General features: G+C 44.0%; 1 protein-coding gene and 1 long non-coding RNA gene across 2 annotated transcripts in view; one reads left to right on the top strand and one right to left on the bottom strand.

Moving 5' to 3' along the window:
• Nucleotides 1-18,308, bottom strand: part of GNAQ (G protein subunit alpha q) — a 305,806-nt gene that overhangs the window by 17,884 nt on the left and 269,614 nt on the right. The gene's annotated exons all lie outside the window — the stretch shown is intronic.
• Nucleotides 673-4,832, top strand: LOC106003729. The gene is made up of 3 exons (XR_006608218.1): nucleotides 673-1,372; nucleotides 1,454-1,642; nucleotides 2,054-4,832. It is a non-coding gene; the product is annotated as an uncharacterized LOC106003729 (long non-coding RNA).

The following is an 18,308-nucleotide window of genomic DNA, read 5'->3' as shown; positions in this document are numbered from 1 at the left end:
GCTGTCTTTGGGCCTTTTCTGGGCGGAGCTCTTCAAAGGTAAGGGACTAGACACTGACAGGAGCCTGGAAAAGGGAGGCAGGAGCTGAGCTCACGGAAAAGGAGGCTCCGAGGTCTAAGAGTTTCAAGACTGGACTGGATGGAACCCCCAAGCTCCAAGTAGAGTCTGCTGGGAGGGGACCTCGTACCAACCTGCAGGACGGTGGCCAGGAGAGTGGACGGAGCCCAGCACCATGTTCCAGGGATGACCTGCCCAGCTGCTGTCCCTCTGTGCCCAGTGTGGCTGCACTCAGGGCCACTCTGGAAGCAGGACCGCTGACTGGACTGGTCCCACTGAAGCTCTGCCCATGCGCGCAGCACCTTCTACCGACCAGTGACCATAATGTGTGTGTGGACTGGGACTGAAGGTTCTGATTCAGGGACAAGCTAGAGAGCATCCAAGTGGGCAGCTGACCAGCAGGATCCATATCACTGTCCCTTTGACTAGGTCTACAAGCTCCATCTCACCCTGGGCCCCGGGAACCTGTGTTTTCCCTCGGCCCTCTGGGACACTCTTGTGCGAGTTTAGCTTTGTGAAGCACGGGCTTCCACAAGGCCAACTCCAACTTGGTCATAACACCAACTGGGGGACCTTGTTAAGAGCTGGATTGGGATTCAGTTGGGGGGGCCCAGGACTCTGCATTTTTAGCAAGCTCCCAGGCGGGGCTGCTGCAGCTGCACAGGGCACACTGGGAGTCGTAAGGCACGAATAGCTCGTAGAGGCAGGACAAGGACAGACTCCATTTTTGCAATAGGCAGTGCAGGTCCCCGGATGAAAGCCTAACCGTGCCTCCCTTTTCATTTTGCCCAATTAGGATCCTGACGTGGCGCTTTGAATATTTACTCCACAGTGAAGTCTTGATGGGCGGCCCCCCACCCCCCACCGTCCACCCCGTGCCATGGGTGAATTTTATAAACCTGTATGCTAAGCAAAGCCCCTGGACTGAACCCTAAATGAACGAATGATGTTTTATTTCACAAGGTGGCGGGGCGTGTAGAGTCTGAGGCATAACTCACTTGGCTCCGGAAAACCGCCATCTGCGAGGGAACAAACAGCGTGTCCCCGGAGGCTGGGTGGCCCTGCCAGGGCAGGGGACGTCACGAAGGAAAATGACACAGCGGGGCCGGGGACACGCAGAAGACTGATGAGAAGCACTGAGGTTCTGTTCGTCACTCACGATCCACTTAAAGGCAGTCACGGAGGTGGTGCTCCTCACACCCACCCTCTGCGGGGCTTTGAAGCAGCGGAGTTGAAAAGGAAACGGGTAACGGTTTCCCTCTGCCTGACACAGCTCCTCGTGAATGGAGTGGGCCCGGCCTCTGCTGGAGACCCGGTAAGACTGGACAAGTTGTCACCACCCTGCCCCCAACACACACACACCTGCTCCCAAACTGAAAGCCAGTGTCTTTCCCAGTGAAAGGGGACCTGACAGAGGTGACACAGCTGGAACAGAGGAGGCAAAGAGAGATGGAGCTGCCTGGTCCTGCCTGGTCTCAGCCCCACAGGGATGGGATAGAGGACTGAGGAGAGGCTGCGAGGGACCACGGTGGCCCATGGGTCTCCGCGAGGTTGCCCTGCCTGAAGTAAATGCGGCCACAGAAAGGTCAGTCTTGCCCAGACCACACTTGATACAGACTGAATGTGTTTCTCCAAAATTCGAATGTTGAAACCTGATGTGACCGGTTTAGGAGGTAGGGCCTTCGGGAGTTGATTAGGTCATGAGAATAGAACCCTTGAGAATGGGATTAGTGCCCTTAGAGAAGTGAAATCCTAACCCCAATGTGATGATGTTAGGAGGTGACTAGGACCAGTGGCCCTGTAAGATGCCTGAGAGCTCTGTCACCCGCTCTTGCCATGTGAGGACACCGAGAGAAGCCAGTGCTCTATTATCCAGGAAGGAGGTCCTCCCCAGACATTGAAACTGCTCACACCTTAGTCTTGGCCTTCCCAGCCTCCAGAATGGTAAGAAATGTTTTGGGTTTATAAGCCATCCCCCTGTGGTGTTTTGTTACAGGAACCCGAAAGGACTGTGACAGTGCTGACCAGGTAAGTTAGTCCTCTCCAGGGCTGGCAATGATCAGGGAGGAAAGCCCTAAATGGAAAAGCCTCACTCTTTCCCAGGGCCTTGGGGGAAGGACCAGCTCCCTGCTCCCCACTCCATAATCACAGGCAGAACGTGGTGACCATGGAGTGTCCTCCCCTGTTCACACACCTCACCTTCAGCTATTTCATACGGATTCTCAAGATCCCCCATCTCCAGCAAACACGGCTGTTCTGGGCAAACCTCCCCCCGCAACCCCTGACCCATGACTCACACGGCCTCCAGGGAAAGGCCCTGAGCTTCTTGTTCGGCCATTCACCACTCAGCACGGCCTGACCCCTAGGCACGTCCTCAGCCTGAACTCCGACACAAATGTCCTCTTCTCCACAAAAACAGACTCTGTGTCCCTATGTCATAGGCCCTGATCAACAGGACTTTCCTGAGAAACCCTTCCCTGGGCCTCATTGGATTGGGCCCCGTCTGCCTCCTGCCCCTTCCCCCACCCCCGCCCCCCACACACTGGCCTACTGTTCCTTGTCTGCCCATCATTTCTGGACACACACAGGGTTTGCTAGAAGCTGGGAATGAAGGTTTGCTGGACAATGTTTGACAGTGTTTGGGAGGACGTGGACTAAGACAGGAGCCTTGCCGTGAGTTTGTAACTCCACGTGTTGGGCGGAAAGAACGGGAAACAGAAGAGGTTGGGGTTACATGAGAAGGAAAGGTTTGACAGGGGAAGACTTAAAAACAAAGGTAGTTTTGACATGACTCTCGATGAGGGAGAGATTGCAAGGAAGAAAGAACAAAAGCAAAGCCAAGGAGAATCTGAACCCACAACTGTGTAAGAAGAGCTCTGTGGGAATTCTGCAGAGAATAGTTCACGAGGGCTTGTGAGGGCTATAGTTTGGGCATTAAGAAAATTCTCCGCATTGAGAATAGGAAGCATTTCCTCTTTGTTTGCATCGTAGGGTAGGGGCTGGCTTGGCCCCAACATGCCAAGGTCTCCGAGCCTCCTCCATCACACCCCTCACGTAAGCTGCCATGTCTGCACTCCTGCTTGTTTCCTGTGCCGGCAGTTCATAAGCTCCCACAGGAAACCCCAACACGCAGCTCAAGTGCAGCTTAACGAGAGGCAATTCCTTGCCTAGAGCTAGGAGGCCACTGCTTTCCTTTCGGCTCTTGTGCAAACCTCCCTCCCATGGAGGAAGAGGCCGGACGCCATGGACACGGCCCAAGAAACCAACTGGATGCTGGCTTTCTTCAGGCTCTGTCCTGGCCTAGATCCCTGTAGGAAATATTCCCAGTAGGCCCAAAGGGACACTCTTCCATGTCTGCGGCCTTTGTGGCCCCACTGCCACAGAGAACTGACATTTGCTCAGAAGGCTGTGGCTCCCTCCTTCACTCCCACCGAGCTGGCACTTCCCTTTGGCAAAAGTTAGCATCAAACCAGAGACTGGAAAGTCCGTTTCTAGAACTTCTACAACTCATTATTTTGCCAGTACATGCATGCTCTTCTCACAAAACCCACTTCTTTTCTTTCCCCCAAAATACAATTTAGACTAAGACCCTTAACTCTTCTTGTCCATGATACAAGGGTGCCTCTCCCTGTTGGCTATTTTCCCCTCTTACTAGTGGGTTGATACACCACATTGATTCACATTCCCCATGAGATTAGAACGTGGTCTTTAAGTGCAAAACTTTACACTGAAGACATAAACCCAGAGAAGAGTTCACTGAGGGCTGACAGTCCTCTACCAACTGGATCCGGCTGTCCCCCCCCACCCCAGTCCCGTGTACCTCAGAGAAACTGGGGTAAAGCTTTCTAGGGTCCAGAGATGCCCTTCGGTATTGGGGATGCAGGCGAGCGGAGTGATCACCAAAATACACTAGCAAACGCTAGAGAATGGCCAGGTGGCTAAGATTCTGTGATCCCTGAGCCTTCTGCTAACAAGGCCAAAGCCATACACTTGACAGACATGAGTGAGGTACAGATACACAGAGTAGAAACATGAGCGTGTCTGTGAAGTGACATGCAATGATCGTGCTTTATGATATTTACGGTATTTTTGAACCCACGTCTCCAGAGTTCCGGATTAAGACATCTGCTGGCCACACACCCACACTCCACGGCAATTTCAGTGAGACCCTGGGGCTTCCTTCTATCTATTGGCTCATGATGGAGAATGTGCAGGCAAGGGACCCTACACTGGGGATGCTTTCATCGGTACCATTTCTCTTCTGCAACTGATCTGGAAAGGAGATAGATCATCACAATGTAGGATTTTATGCTTCAGGAATTCATACGACACTCTATTTTCAACACCACTCTTCACTTTGGATTGCTCTGACCAGCTTCGTGAGTTCTTCTCTGATGTAACTCATTCAAGAGAGCCTTATAAATCCACCTTGTTCAGGGTCATTATTTTAAACAAGCAAGCTAACTACTGGGTATTCACCCCAAAAATAAAGATGTAGTGAAAAGAAGGGCCATCTGTACCCTAGTGTTCATAGCAGCAATGTCCATAACAGCCAACCTGTGGAAAGAGCCAAGATGCCCTTCAACAGACAAATGGATAAAGAAGATGTGGTCCATATAGACAAGGGAATATTACGCATCCATCAGAAAGGATGAACACCCAACTTTTGCATTAACATGGATTGGGACTGCAGGGGATTATGCTGAGTGAGATAAGTCAAACAGAGAAAGTCAATTATCATATGGTTTCACTACTTGTGGAGCATAAGGGGTAACATGGAGAACATTAGGAGAACGAGAGAAGTGAGTTGGGCAAAATCAGAGGCGGGGGATGAACCATGAGAGACTGTGGACTCTGGGAAACAAACTGAGGGTTTTAGAGGGGAGGGAGGTGGGGGGATGGGTGAGCCTGGTGGTGGATATTAAGGAGGGCACAGATTGCATGGAGCACTGGGTGTGGTGCATAAACAATGAATCTTAGAACACTGCATCAAACACTAATGATGTACAGTGACTAACAACACAATAAAAAAAAAAAAGCAAGCTAGTTTTAATGGAATGACCCAAGACAATGTAAAATTTGAATGAAAACCGTCACTTGTAGTTCATCAAACACTGAATCCTTTTTTAAAACACTGAACATCTGTAAAAAATCCTTTTTTAAAACACTGAACACCTTTAACAGGGAATTAGGAAACATTCTCTCAGATATTTCACTGACATGTGTCAATGCAAAGACAGTAATGCTGAAGCCTTATGAAAAAACATGTGCAAGCTGGTCTTCTGCATATTTCTTTCCTCCCTCAATGATTTAGGAAACAGCTTGGTGTGTTTGACTCTGTGTCCCCAGCAGGATCACACGGTTATGCGTCCTATCTGATGTCAACGCTACAAGCGAATCCCAAACACGGTCTGTGCCAAGCTCCTGTGGTTGGTGGGCGGTGGGAGAGGGAAGAGCCAGCACTGTGGGCTGCGGACCTCAGCTTGAGAGATGGCTCTGCCTCAAACACTCCTATGACCTTGGGCAACTGACTGGAATTTGGTTTCCTTACACCTCCCCAAAGTTTGGGAGGACAGAAAGACAATGCGTGCAAAGTGTTTAGCTGTGACCCCAGCACAGGACAGCTTGTGATGACGGCCGCTTTCCGAGATGGCAAGATGGCTGCAAAGGAACGTCTCGGGAAGGCAATTCGCTTACATCAAATCCTTGGCCAAATTCTAAATCCAGTGGAATCTTTCTACTCCCAGGAACTGCACAAAGTTAATCTATCCATGCTTTCGAATCCAGATAGATTTGATTTACAAGAAACCGGAAAATGGTCCAGGTTTCCGCCAATTGCTCACTTACAGGAAGATTTCCTCCGTTTGTACATTCGTCAAGGGGGAGTATCTTCAAAAAGCCTAAAAAATGTTCAATGCTCTCAACCCCAGAGCAAACTAAGAAAACAGATACTGTAAGGGAATGACAAATAATTAAACACAGGGCCCTAGCCTTTCTATCTCTGCTATCCAAATCAGACGGTAGGAATAGAATAAGGATACTACACACAGCTGGACAGACAGAACTTCCTCCTTCATTTTCGTAGTCTTTGCAAATCTTTGCAAGCAATTATTTGAGATTGAATCTGGCATACACTCCAGACCCAAAGATCGCTCCTGAAGGTTTTACTATTATAATTTCTACCTACGAGTCATTGTATCGTGCTGTGCAGGATGTTTAGAGAAGCAAAGAAAGAAAGCACATTTGCCTGTTACCTCCAGGTCTGAGGTTTCTAAGCAATGAGATGAGGTAAGAGACCAGGCCCTTGGGAAGTGAACCGATGCAAACCACAGTGGGTTGTAGGAGAAAAGTAGGGGGGCAAGGGGGGACAGAGAGAAAGCCTGGAGGGAGGTGGTCACATCCTCAGACTAAAGAGAACAGAGGACCTCAACACAGGCAAGAGAAAACCACGACAGATGTTTAACCCCTCTGATGTGGAAGCCCACGGTCCTAGAGACCTAGGGGAGATGGGACTATGTCCTTGAATGTTTTCTAGTGTTTTTGTTCCGTCGAGTGATCAAGTAGCAGCCTCCTCGCAAACACTATTTTACAGCACACTGAGCTTTCTACTTCCAGTTACCCTATGTTCCATTATCCTATGAATTTTATGCTACATGTCAGTGATCCAATGTCTATCCTTAACTTACACACATACATTCCTTCTCTTATACTACCCCTCACTTACTGAGCCAGGATTTCGATATTTAATGCCTTGAGTATTCACACCATTGACTTTTCAATTTGTTGACTTTCCTACTATCTCTCCTGTACTCCATTCACACTCAATAGCCCCATCACCGTCTTGGGGCAGTTCTGCCACCGGCTCAGGAAAGATCACCACTTCCTTGCTCTCGGTCATGGCCAAAAGCAGCTGTCCTCCCACACCCCACCTGTGCTTCTCAAAAATTGCTCCACCATACCACAAACTTAACTCCCACATGCTGTCACTTTCCTTGTGACCCCTCGCTCTCCACCAAGTATCCAGGCACCAGATAACTTCCCTTAGCTGGTTCACTGGGCATTTCTTCCAGCCTAGCTCTCACGACCAGTAACTCCCATATTTCAAACTTGTTTAGGTTGACTATAATTTCTTTGTTTTTACTGGAGCTAATTGGAGAAGACTTACACATTTTTGCATATTTAAGATACAGATTTACCTGCACCGTTTAGACAGAAGAATAACTTATTCAGCCTTCCAACCTGTCATTAACTCCTTGGGCTATGTCCCCATTCACATAACATATTTCAGCAACAAACAACTTGGGTGGCCAAGCATGGGGCCAGCCATCAAAAGCATCAAGGAAACAGCCAGACAGATCTACAGAACGAGGCTGACTCTTGAGTGGCTGAGCGCTAACCCTGGAACCCCAGTGGACCCATCAGCACGTGTCGAGAATTCAGAGGCACAACCAGGCCGAGTAAGCCTGTGTTCCCACTGCATGAAGGTCATAGCTTGTAGAAACAGCTCATCTAATGGAGGTCTACTTGGTTATCTCTTTGCTAGATTCAGCCAGGACCAGATACAAATCAACTTTAAAGGGACGTCAAAGAAGAAAACATGGATTATCTCCATAAACACTAATGATTCTTTTCTTTTGGCATCAGGTGGGCATTTAATGTTGGCTCCAGAGCACAAGTTAAGGCTAAAAGACTCCAAATTTAACCCACCCGTGTGAACCGTGGAGAAGAGCAAACAGGAAATGGTGGTGCGAGAATTCTGAATTATGCTGTGTGCAGACTTTTCCAAAGACCGAATACCAATTCCATGGTGCCCATTCCCTAAGCACCTAAGTTTCTGAAATTCTGATCTGACCTGAATGTTAACAGCAGCAACAAAAAATAACTCAGAAAATTTCTGTTGGCTTTCCCCAACACAATCTTTGTGTTCATTTTCTACACGTTTAAAAATTAAGGTAACACCTAGTGATTTTTTTTCCATTATAAAATTAATACGGTTGTAGTAGAAAATTAAAAAACTAAAAGAGCAGGAAGAAGGAAAAAAAAATTCTCTGGGTGAATTGCCCACAAAAACTATTGTTGTTGTTGGTTTTTTTCCCCCCAATTTTAACTTTTTCCAGTTTTTGAGCTATGTGGCTTTAGGGGTTATTCTGTATTGGTGTTGTCTAAAAAGAACTTTCTGAGATAATGGAAAGCCATTTTTGGACTGCCATGTCCACGTCCAACTGAGAAGTCATCAGCCACATGTGGCCACCGAGCAGTTAAAGGGTCACTAATGCAAGTGAGGAAATAACTTTGAAATTTTATTTAAACATTGGTCACCTGGGACCTGGGCTACCATATTAGTGCAGTTTTAAAGGACTGTGTTATTTTGTATATAAAATATATACTATATTTTGCTTTCAACACTATATCCAAAGCACTTTTCTGTTTAACAATTCATAAATATTTGAATAACTTCATAGAGTTATAATGAACTTAATGAAATCCCTACTGTAAAATACTATTATAATAATATTGTACTACTGTAAAATACTTTTATAAATCATTATGATTTACCACTCTGTATATAGATTTGCAACATGGTTTTTTTTTAGAACTTTTAAAACATTATTACTCTTGATATACTGTTGTAATTAACCATTTTAGTTTTTCTAAATTTTTGTCATTTTGAATGTTGAGTGAATGTCTCAAAGAGGTTTTTTGGAGCATATTTGAAATCAGATTAAATAGTTTTTTTTTTTTTTAAGATTTTATTTATTTATTTGACAGAGAGATCACAAGGAGGCAGAGAGGCAGAGAGGAGGAAGCAGGCTCCCCGCTGAGCAGAGAGCCCGATGCGGGGCTCAATCCCAGAAACCTGACGTCATGACCTGAGCCGAAGGCAGAGGCTTTAACCCACTGAGCCACCGAGGTGCCCCTAAATAGCTCTGATATTTCTAACTAAAAAAAAAAAAAAAAAAAAAAAAAAAAAAAAAAACCAAAACAAAACAGTTCTACATTGTCATAAATTCCCACTGGGGTCTCTTTTCCTTAAAGCCAACTCGGTTTTCTGTGCTAGCCAGCCTGGTGAACTTAAGTCCTGGCTCAGCCCAGACAAGTATTTTGCCAACTGGACCAGAGCTGTTGTCAAGAGCAAAGTGTGCCTGAATATCAGCTTCCCCACCCGCCTCCAATCTTGTCCACTTTCTAATTCTGTGGTTGACTTGAGCAGTGACTTGACCAACTTGCTGGAGACCATGGATAAACAGAAATAGAGTTGGCTCTGGGTGTGTTGTCGGGGTATGGGATTGGAAAGGAAACAGGCTTAGATGATACAGCTGAGCTTGGAAATCCTGAAAGCCTGAAAAAGTCTGAGGAAGATCTGAACCACTTAAACAAACCAGTTCCACACAGATCAACGCACCAGACCGAATCTGGGCAAAATCCCCAGTGTGCGAGTGAGGCCAGGAGAGTCCAAATCTAGGGAAAATGGGGATGACATAAAATAATCTAAACCAATTTGGTAAAGTATTTCCTTTAGTGTCTCAAAGTGGTTTTTAATCAATGTGTTGGTCTGGCCCAGTCGTGTGGTTGCCTGGTTGGCAAATACAATAGGGGGACATCGGTGTGAGGGTAAGACTTTGGTTTGCTGTGTGTCCAAAGAGATAAGCTCAAAGGACTTGTATGGAGTGCATTTTTGGAGCCCTTTGCAATGGGGTACCACATGACCTGGTCTGTTTGTGATCACGTCCATGCTGAAGTTCATGTTTCTACCCTTCTACTCTTCAGACTCTCCTTCTACCCTTCAGAGACTGCAGCTGTCTGGCTAGAATTTCCAATGAGAAGGATCAGACAGTGGATGAAAATGGAGAAATCAGATAGCGAATCTGAGTAAGTAGGCACAGAAAGATAGCAGTGAGCAAATGAACAGGCCCAACGTCTACAAAATTAAGGAGAGAGGACGTGTGACCTGTTAGCATGGAAATTTTCCCAAAGGAATATATAAAATATTCTGAAAATAAGTCCCTTGTGAAGGGAGCTCCGTGCATTACCTTCCTAAGGTAATTTTACATTTTTAAGCAGTAAGATGATTTGTTGTCTGATTACTAGGTATTTTTTGGTCTGGTTTTCAGGGATAATGCATCATGAAAGTTTTCAGACTCTGATATGTATTTTTGGCTATAGGAGTAAAATTACTTATTTTATATAAAATTTAATAATATTCATGATACAGCTAGCATTTGTTTAGTACAAATATGTACCAGACACAGACTTAAGCACTTTAGAGTATAAAAGGGTTGGCAAGCTTTTCTGAAAGGGCTGGAGAGTCAGTATTTTAGGCCTTGTGGGCCACACGGTCTCAGATGTCATTGTTCGGCTCTGCCAACATAGCAGGAAAGCATTTATAGACAATGCATACATGCGGGAGTGTGGCCGGGTGCCAACAAAACTTTGTTTTGGACACTGAAATGTGAATTCCGTAAAACTGCCCTGTGCCCAGAAATATTATTCTTATCGTGATTTTTTTTCTTCCAGCTCCTTAAAAATGTAAAAACCAATCTTTGCTTACAAGCTGTGCGGTAGAGATAGCGGGCTGGATTTGGCCTGTGGGCTGTTGCCGCTGACCTTTGGGGTGGAGCAGCATTTAATTCTCACACTAGATCTGAGCAGGAGGGGTTGCTGTGATTCCCTATTTCCTAGGTGAGAAGATGGATAAAAAGCTAACACCCCTACTATGTACTTAAATAACTACCAGAGCTACTCGATGTATTAGCAACATTTCAATTTATGCACACACACACACACACACACACACACGAGCTGGCGTGTATTTACTTACAACTTATGTTCAGAGAACTGGGGGTGGGTGATGGGAAATGCATATATGTGGGGAAAAAAGCAAAAATAAGGTTTCTCCCTGTGAATCTGTCACATCTTTGAGACTTAATTTTCTCAGCTCATTTCCCTAATTCTTAAATATTGAGTTTCTAAATTTATTTTCTTTCTTTCCTTTTTTTTTTTTTTTTTTTTTTAAAGGAAAAAGCATTGCTTTCTTCCTTTCCATAGCACAGAGAAGGAAACATAAGGAAAAGAATCAAGGTCTTAATTCACTTGCTGAATTTTAGCAGTGCAGGCTACTTCATTCTCAGTAGAGCTATTTACCCAGATGGTGCACACATGTAAAAATGCCTTTCCAGATGTGCAAATACCATACAGCTGGTATTGTAAACCAATAAAATTCTTGTGAAATAGCCCTCAGTTGAAGATGAAGACCTATTTTTCATGCTACTTTTAAGGAGCTTAAAAAATAATTCTACAAACATTCTCATTTAATAAGATGCTAATAATAACCTGTGTGTAGATTCCTCTGTTCTGGCTTTTGCTCCTTATTCCTCCTGATGATCGACAAAGGACAGAGAGGGCAGGGACAATGAACATGAAACACTCAAACCACTGGGCTTTGGTTTCTGTTTCTACTAAAAGATATGATTATAGGATTTGAGGATAAAAGTCTGTTGTTTGCATAATCTGCAGTCTGGAATGTTTAGTTGGTCCTTACCAGTGATTCTATTTACAGTACACCCTAGAACAAGTTCCTGGCACTTTTTATTATTTTTATTTTATATTTTTAAAGAGTTTATTTATTACCTTGAGAGAGAGAGAGAGAACATGAGAAGGGTGAGTACCAGAGGGAGAAGCAGACTCCCCACCGAGTAGGGAGCCTGATGTGGGACCTGATCCCGGGACTCCAGGATCATGACCTATGCCGAAGGCAGTTGCTTAACCAACTGAGCCACCCAGTCATCCTGTCCTGGCACTTTTTAAAAGCAACGTTTACTTCTGCTTAAAAAAAACAGTATCCCCATCCTAAATGACTTACTGGTGGGCAGAAGATATTCACCCTAATACATGTGGGGTGACTCAAAAGATCCCTCCTTGGGAAACAATACGGTGTTCAATTATGTTTTGTATTAACAAGCTTGGAAAATCGTAGGCTTCCCCCACACCGTGCTTTCAAAAATCCCAGCATTTTGTATAATGTACACATGCCAGTAATGGAGAAGGTGCATAGAGTATTATAAAATTTACAAAGAGACTAAGTATCATCTTTTCAACAACAACAACAAAAAGCATCAACTACACCAGCGAAAACCTGCAGACTGATTGTAAAGTGTTCGGATGGAAAGCGTCAAGATTTTTTGTTCTTTTTTTTTTTTTTTTTTAAAGATTTTATTTATTTATTTGACAGAGAGAAATTACAAGTACACTGAGAGGCAGGCAGAGAGAGAGAGAGAGAAGGAAGCAGGCTCCCTGCTGAGCAGAGAGCCCGATGCGGGACTCAATCCCAGGACCCTGAGATCATGACCCGAGCCGAAGGCAGCGGCTTAACCCACTGAGCCACCCAGGCGCCCCTTCTCTTTGTTCTTTATCCTGATAAAAATTTGCTGAATTTTTTGAAAACTTTTTTTTTTTAAAGATTTCATTCACTTATATGACAGAGATCACAAGTAGGCAGAGAGGCAGGCAGAGAGAGAGAGGGGGAAGTAGGCTCTCTGCTAAGCAGAGAGCCTGATGCGGGGCTCGATCCCAGGACCCTGAAATCATGACCTGAGCTGAAGGCAGAGGCTTTAACCCACTGAGCAACCCAGGTGCCCCTTGAAGACATTTTTAATGAAATGTTTTTACGCAACACTTGCAATGAGGCCTCAGTACTACATTAGACAGGCAGACAAAGAAAAAAAAGAAAAAGAAAATATCCATGTTCCACTATGTACAGAAAATCCCACTCTGGATGTTAATTCTTCCAAAGCTAATGACCAACTGAGATCAGAGATATGTCCAACACAAACACCTTTAATACAACTAAGTGAAACATTAAAATCCCACAAAACCAGGTTATTTTATAGTGAAAGAAAGGAGGTGTTTGGGGGTGTGGATAAGTCAGGTTTTATGAAGAAAGCAAAAACCTCTGAGAGATCCGAGGACAGACCTAAAAAGAGCAGCACATGGACAAACACCAGTCATTCACATGGGAATATCCACTCCTGTGGTCACAGACACACAATCGCTAGACTCTATCGTTGTGTTACCATGGAGACCCCAGCAGAGAGGCCGAAGGGCTGGCACACAGCCTTGAAAGCGAGCATCTGACTTCAAACCCTGAAGGTGAGGCAACTCTTCAGGTACCCAGACGATATAAGGAAATTTAGGAAATTGATGTTAGGAAATTTATAAAATCAATGGGTACAAGTGTGCTGGAAACCGGAGAAGGGATTGGAACTGCTTTTCTTATTGAAACGGGCCAGCCAAAGGAAAAGGCCACAGGTCTGGAAAGTGCCAGAGGCAGAGGGAGGCAGTAAGGGTTCAACCATTAAGGAGGTACGCATGCCACAAGTTGATGGCGGAGGTTCACTTTGGCGGATTGCCTTTTCTGGCTGTTTCGCAGCTGTCCATACTTGTTAAATACTTAATACCTTTGTAAAGTTTCGTAAGTTTATAAGCTGTTAAGTTTTATTTGGTTCCTTATAAGAAGAGCACCTGGAATTGGCCAGTCGTCCTCTTCACCACCCCCATTTTCATCCTGAAAATTGAATATAGGGTTAAGGAACTACTGCAGCTCCTGGTCTAATTCTAAACGACCCCAGTGGAAGCTCAGAAACTGAGAGTACAAGGAATTTCAGGTGACAAGAACCAGGTGCTCTTGATGACTGTGCTAACAGAAAGGAGCACAGGTCTTAAAAATATATATATTTCCACTAACTGTAAAATGCAATTTCATAACAATTAGGATCAGGGTGCAAGGTGGAACTCATACAGTCTAAATTACCCTAAGAAGTGTCTTTCGAAGGTATCCACTGGTGGCCGCCATGCTGCCGCACTGGATGTTTGATTCAGACTGCTATTTCCTTCGTGGTAGGGAAGGTCATGGTTCCTTTGGGGAGCACCCAATGAAGTCAGTTTGGGCTTGTGTTTGCAGGAGGGGCCATGCTGAATGAAGAGTTGGTATCACTAAGCACCAGGCTCACATTCCACACCACAAGCTGCTCTCAACTAGGCGAGGCATGCAGGAACTGAGACCAACCACGAGAACAACTCCCTTTCTCTGTGCCGTTGCTGGGTGGGTAAAAGGCATCCCAGAACCTTCTGCATAACTTATTTTCTCTTTCTTTCTCTCTTTTTCCTTTTCTATTTTTTGGCTGGACATCTACAAGTACATTTTTATGCATCCAGTTCTCATGTGACTCTACTGTGTAATCTGACAGCATCTACCTGTAAGGCGAAGCCGACCCTAAAAGATTTAGACAGTCCCAGAGATAGGATTTGGACCACTACATCCACTGCATTCTGAGGACAGTAAAAAGAGAGTTTCAAAATGCCCTGGGCTGCAAAAGAAGCTTTCTCATGATCGAAAGTTTTAAGGAGAGAAAATGGGAGCAGGGAGGGGGTAACGGTGGAGAAAATCATAGAATCAAGGATAACGGAGTAATACAAGGACTTGGAAGAATTACCATCATGTTCTATGCTTAGCAGGTGCTGCAAAATTGTTACATGCCTGACAGTAAAAACTGGAAAGGACTCAGAACTTCAGAAAAATGCCAAGAGCAACGTGGCTCTGAGAGAGATTTTCGGAAACTTCCAGGAGAAGACGTATTTACTTCATTCTGGTCCCTGAGACCCCGAAAGAATGAAACCACAATAACAAAGTCTCATGAAGAAACTGGGAAACAACTCCAACTGCGGATGTGGAAGCGAAGCTGCTAAATACGGGATCTGTGCCCCACCTCTGGAAGGATACTGCGAGCATCTTTCAGTCAGGCTGCGATTGTGTGTGTGCAAATGTACGGTCCAGAGACATTCGAGTGATGACCTTTCACTCAGCATGTGGAGGACTGGTGGTGAGAACTGGCCCTTGAAGGGGGAGAGGGGGTGCCTAGTGGAGGTCTCATTGCATACCTCATGGCTGTACATGGAAGCAGGAAATACGAGCAGAACAGCTGGGTTACACCATCTTTATAACTCTCCAATACCTGACTCCTAGCCCAGAGCACAGCCCAGGCAGGAGGCAGAGAGTGGAAGCTGTTTAGGGCCTCACTGCTATAAAATACCTAGGAACACTAAACCTTTGAAGAAAATTCCTGCATGAAGATATAGAAACCTAAGCAACAAACAAGAAGGGTTGGGGTGGAGAGAGAGAGAAAAAGAAAGAAAAGAAATCAGAGGAAAGAGATCAATGCAGAAATCTAAAAATACTTCAAAAACAAATCCTCAGAAATACATTCGTGAAATAAAAACAGGATACTGACCTAAAAAAGGGAATATTTGGAGCATAAAAAGAGTTCTTAAGAGTTCGAAAAAAAGGAAATTTATGAAAACCAAAAACCAAACAAACAAAAAGATAGTTGGAAAGATAACTCTAGGAAATTTGTCAGGAAATAAAAAGAAATGGACAACTAGAGAAAAGTTCAGTAAAATGAAATCAGTCAAGGTCCTCCATTTCTCTTGCTAGAAAAGAGATTATAGTAAGAGAAAACAGAGAAAATGAAGAAGAATTTTCAAATGAATAACAAATTAGAACTTGGTATAATTTAATCTTTAAATTAAGCAGCTCCAGAAAGGCAGGGGGAGGGATCTTCACTGAAACAGATCCTTCCTTAAATTTGAGAATACCTAGGATAAATAAAAGATTCTAAAACTTCCTATAGAAAAGAGGTCACAGGAGCCACATATTTCTGAAAGAAAATACTGGCAGACAGTGGAATCATGTTTTTAAAATAGTTGACATCTGAGAATTCTATACCCTGCCAAAATACCAGTCAACTTCGAGGACAGAATATGTACATTTTTAGATGTGGATAGAATTTTAAAACTAATCTCCCTTAGGCCCTTACTCAGAAAGCTGTGGGGAGTTATGCCCCAGTAAATTAAGGAAATAAGCCAAGGGAGAAGACAGGACTGGATCCAGAAATAGGAAATTCAACACAGAAAAGAAGTTAACTGATTTCCCAGGGTGCCAAGTGTGTAAGATGCAAAAGAATCAGCAGTCCTGGTTAGAAAAGGAAGACAAAGGACTTCTAGGAGGACGTCCTCAATTAAAAAAAGAAAGGAAAAAAGGAAATGATAGATTATTTGCTACGGTGACCATGTCTTATAAGATTTCACAGATCTGTTGATGAGCTGGAAGAGAATCAGCTAGTGATACATATATACACACACCAAGAAAAGAGAAGAGAAGAGAAAGAAAAAGAAAAGAATAGAAAAGAAAAAAATAAGGCAACTATGAACTACAAGGGGAGAAAAGCTGACCAAAAAAATGACTGAAGGGGCACCTGGGTGGCTCAGTGGGTTAAAGCCTTTGCCGTCAGCTCGGGTCGTGATCCCAGGGTCCTGGGATCGAGCCTTGCATCGGGCTCTCTGCTCAACAGGGAACCTGCTTCCCTTCCTCTCTCTCTGCCTGCCTCTCTGCCTACTTGTGATCCTGTCTGTCAAATAAATAAAAACAAAAACAACAACAACAAAAAACACGACTGAAATCACAATTTACTACTTAGCTCATTGATGAACCATATTTATATGGTTTGAACTTTGAACACTGAATTATTAAAATCTGTGACATAACCATGTTGAAAGGATGGGAAAAGAAATCGTTGGAAGTATTGAAAACATAATCTTTATTCACCATAAAAGAACCACACACCTGACAAATCAAGATAGAGGAGTATAAATGCAACATTCTGAGATACGAATAACAGAAAGTAAGAGGTAAGAGTTGAGGGTAGCATGTCTGGTAATAGGTCTGTGGCGAGGTGGCAGTTGAAAAAGTACTATTTAAAAAATTAGGGGTGCCTGGGTGGCTCAGTCGTTAAGCATCTGTCTTCGGCTCAGGTCATGATCCCGGGATCATGGGATTGAGCCCCGCATTGGGTTCCCTGCTACGCGGGAAGCTGGCTTCTCCCTCTCCCCCTCCCCCTGCTTATATCTCCTCCCTCCCTGTCTCTGTCTCTGTCAAATAAATTAAAAAAATCTTTTTAAAAAATAAAAAATTATACAGTAGTCCCTACCCCCATTTAGGGGGGATATGCTCCAAGACCCAGAGTAAATTCCTGAAACCACAGACAGTACTGAACTCTACATATACTGTCTTTTTCTATACAGACATATCAACAATAAAGTTTAATTTATAAATTAGACACAGTAAGAGATTAACAGCAATAATTAATAATAAGGTAGAACAACTGTAACAATGTGCTATAATAAGAGTTATGTGGCCTCTCTCAGAATATCTTACTGTACTGTACTCACTGTTCTTGTGAGGATAGGAGATGATCAAATGCCTGTGATGAGATGAAATGAATGATATTGTGACACAGTCTAGGACTGACCTTCTGACCATATGCCAGAAGGAGGATTATCTGTTTCCAGACCGCAGCTGATTGCGGGTAAATGAAACCATAGAAAGTGACATCACAGATGGGAGTAAGAGGGACCTGCTGTGAGTCTTTTCGTTATTCGGCTTTCTAGACCATTATTTGATTTAAAAAAATACAAATTAGTTTTTAAACTTTATAAAAAAAAATACTGGTTTCATGTGCAAAAAATAAAGATCTGGGAAGAAACGCAAAAAACAGCTGGCAGTCGTCACCTAAATTTGGGCAGAGCAAACACACGAAGGAACTTTGACTCTCTTCTGTAACCTTCTATATGTTTAGAATTTTTAATATGAACATGTAGTATTACCTTGGTTATTAAAATGATAAAAATTGACTAATACACTTCAAGAATTTGACAAAACATTTACTTTATATTTAAAAAGTAATATAATGGGCACCTGGGTGGCTCAGTCATTAAGCGTCTGCCTTCAGCTCAGGTCATGATCGCAGGGTCCTGGGATCGAGCCCCGCATCAGGCTCCCTGCCCAGCGGGGAGCCTGCTTCTCCCTCTCCCTCTGCTGTATGTGCGTGCTCTCTCTCTCTCTCTCTCAAATAAATAAATCTTTTTAAAAAAGTAACATAATAATCAAAAGACAAGACATCCAAGGGTAACACAAGTCCATTGCATGGTGCGGAGTTGATAAATGTCACAAAGAAAGCCAGAACCTTTTGACCTCCTTTGTTCTCTCAAGGAGAACTTCCTATTGAAAAAAGCGAAGAGAAGATCATGAAGAAGAAAGACTGGTATTGAGATTATAAGAGTACCTTAACTGGTGCTCCAAGATCAAGTTTCCAGCCGGACATGACATGCTAAGGCAATACAACCATCTCATTGTAAAGACT

Source organism: Mustela putorius, unplaced genomic scaffold, assembly GCF_011764305.1.
Source record: "Mustela putorius furo isolate JIRA1106 unplaced genomic scaffold, ASM1176430v1.1 tig00000854_pilon_pilon_pilon, whole genome shotgun sequence".
Lineage (NCBI taxonomy): Eukaryota > Metazoa > Chordata > Mammalia > Carnivora > Mustelidae > Mustela > Mustela putorius.
Note: the sequence above shows the minus strand (reverse complement) of the source record. Positions and strands in the feature narration are given on the sequence as shown.